General features: G+C 36.0%; 1 long non-coding RNA gene across 4 annotated transcripts; it reads left to right on the top strand.

Annotated features, from left to right (window-relative positions):
* Positions 1–696: 696 nt before the first annotated feature.
* On the top strand, positions 697–2532 carry LOC121741076. 4 transcript variants are annotated; one of them, XR_006037772.1, is made up of 4 exons: positions 697–1037; positions 1262–1762; positions 1894–2164; positions 2256–2532. It is a non-coding gene; the product is annotated as an uncharacterized LOC121741076 (long non-coding RNA). The 4 variants fall into 4 exon arrangements; XR_006037771.1 differs by having other exon boundaries at positions 1198–1762; XR_006037770.1 differs by having other exon boundaries at positions 697–1367; positions 1646–1762.
* Positions 2533–3013: the final 481 nt, after the last annotated feature.

The raw sequence follows: 3013 nt of genomic DNA, 5'->3' as shown, positions 1-3013 counted from the left end.
TTTAATTTTTAAGACTTTAATTATGAAATTTTTATTTTTTAGGATTTTAATTATGTAATTTTTAACTTTTTAGTAATTAGTAATAGTATTTTGGGTATTTTGAATGCATTTTAATATTATGGAAATGTTTTTATTTAAATTGAATAATAGAATGGTGAGACCCTTGAGCATGTCGTTGCGGAAGAGCACGGATGTGAGTGTTGTGCTCTTGACTAAGAGCAGGGAGTAAAAGTGGTTCCGGGCCCACATCCGTGCTCGTTGGCAAGAGCACGGATGTGGATGCTCTAATTACTATCCTAATCCTACACTACAAAAAATTAGCAGTTTACCGACTGAAGGTAATCCCGCGTGATTACCGACAGAATTACCGTGGGACTTGTAAGCCGGTAATATTTTTTCCCTTTGTTATACGACGAATAAATATTATAAATAAGACTAAAGACTCATTTTGGTCCTTAACATATTGTGATTTTTTTATTTTGGTCCAAAACATTATCTTTTGAATTATTCGGACCTCACAAATAAAAACGGGTCACATTGGGTCCATTTTTTACGGTTCCGTCAAAAATTTGACGGTCAACGCCAATTAACTTAATTTTGACTGGATTAACAATTTTAACACAATAATGTATTCTACCTATTTGGTCTTAAACATATTGCCTGATGTACTCCGTATGTTATAGTAAGTGCCTGATGTTTGTTTTTATCTTGTCAGAACATGCCTTTCAAGGACTTCTTCACCAAGTACAATCAATCAAATTTGTACGAAATCCAAGAGGTTGTTAGTAAGGTAAGTTATGGTGTTGTGGCTGCTGCAGTTGATACCAACTTGTCAAGCTCCTCCGGTTGATATTATAGGCCTTTACTACGGCGATAAGGAAGAAAAAAGAAAACACTACAAAAATATATGGTGAAGAAATCATGCCAGATAATTAATGTTCCCAAAATGCTTGTCATATTTGATCTACATGCTTCATTTGATTGTATGTACCTCTGTCCATTTACCATTAACAGGACTGTATATCTGGGAGTAGACGGTGAGAATTAGCAGTTGTTTGTTTTGCTTTTGTTTTGTTATATCAACAGTTGTCCTAAGCATTGGTTTGCCTGATTGTGAATCTTCTCACTAATATTAAATCCATAGGAAACGATTGAAATATTAGGATTTGCAGCTTCTAAATTTTAAGATGTTTGCAGATTCTCATCTACGGCAATCTATGGAATATTGAAAGTCATTATCCTTTATCCTGTGCTTCTGTAGATTCATATGAGGCCTGCACCAAAACCATAAACCACATTAGACTTTCAGACTTGAGAAATCATTAATGTTGACACGAAGAAGCCCTGAAGATGCTCAAGGAGTAGAGGTATTCATCACATTCTTTGACCTTTTCCACATTAGATATAATATGATTTATCAACTGCATATGCCTCCCATTGTATCTCCATGCTTCTGGTTAGGTGTTCCTGCTGCCACAGTGAACCTTTGTACCTGGTATGAATTTGATGGATCATAACTGTGCATATGGTGCTTGGTCCTTTTCTCATGTTGTCCTTAAACCATTATCTCTAATGCTTCTTGTTTTAGATCCTTGGCATTTGTTCTTGATTTTTATCTGATTGTTGCTCAATAATGATTTTGCAGGGCCAACACCACCACCACCACCACCACCAACACCAGCTTCTAGTAATATTGCTCATGTATCCAGCTGGAGTTCCATCAGTTAAAAGCGCAGTTTGCTATTTCATTACAAATGTAAATGTTAGTACTGTGCTTTTACTCTCCCTCGCACGCACCTCTGAGTTTAAAAAAAAAAGTATTGCAAGTAGTTTTCTGCTATTATAGCCTTTGCCAAAGACTTGGTAGTTTCTGATTAGTGGCTCTTTTTGTAGGGTGCTGGTACTGCATATAATTAATAAGGTGATCTACTGATCTTGAATCACGTATGCTTCTTAATATACTTGTGTGTCTCTTCTTATGGAGGGATTGCAACATCTGCATCGCCACCTACTCGGTTAGATATTTCCTCCTCTACCCCTCCATTAAGAAATACATATTTTTTGCACATGGAGTCGAGGATAAATGTTTTTTTTTCTGTTGGAGGCACCATCCCAGTCTCATAATCTCGTGTCATTCATAATCCTATGACTGATGATGAAAGCGGTAAGTTGGTGATTTGTTCGAGACTAGTCACTCTACTCCTGCCACTTCCTCATTGCAATTATAGATATACTTATTTGATTTATCATCACAGGTGAACGTCGTTGTGGTGTGACATCTTCCGTTGTGAATACTATTTCTGGTCCTTGTTTTCTTCAAGGTTATAGAGATATGATGTACATATCCTGGCAGATATATGTACAGACTTCACGGTTTCGCCGATCATCATGCAATCCTTGGTTTAGTCCATTCATCACGCGGTGTTTCAGTTAGATTTGTTAGGTCTGTAATGAACAAAAGAGCTGAAGATTGGAGCACAATTTGGCTATTATTTACTGATTTTATTTTATTATTGAAAATAGATTATTGTTACAAGCAATAGAACTCCAAAATGGATATTGGAGAAATTGAACAGAATTACTTTCTATATATGAATTTCAATTCTGGCTATTTTTATTGATTATATGGTATAACCGAATACAGGATATTGTTATATACAGGCTATAGAACCAGAATATGAAAACTGAAAAAACAGAATAGAATTACCGACGGAAAATCACCGTCGGTAATTACCGACAGATTTCCTTATAAAATTTCCGTCGGAGATGTCATCGGAAATATTACCGACGGAATGAACACCGTCGGAAAAATTTACCGACGAGCAAATTAGCAACCAAAATATTCCGGCGGTAAATCCGTCGGTAACTTGTTTACCAACGGAAAAATAGTAATTTCCGACGGAAATTTCCGTCGGTAAAAAGTTGTTTTTTGTATTGCTATCTATTTCTATTCTTATCCTCATCCTGTATGAAATTAATGAATTAATGGCGAGCCTAATCCTTTCCTATGCCT

The sequence above is a fragment of the Salvia splendens genome, chromosome 7, assembly GCF_004379255.2.
Source record: "Salvia splendens isolate huo1 chromosome 7, SspV2, whole genome shotgun sequence".
Classification (NCBI taxonomy): Eukaryota; Viridiplantae; Streptophyta; class Magnoliopsida; order Lamiales; family Lamiaceae; genus Salvia; species Salvia splendens.
The sequence above is the reverse complement of the archived record's forward strand: the minus strand, read 5'-3'. Positions and strand labels throughout refer to the sequence as shown.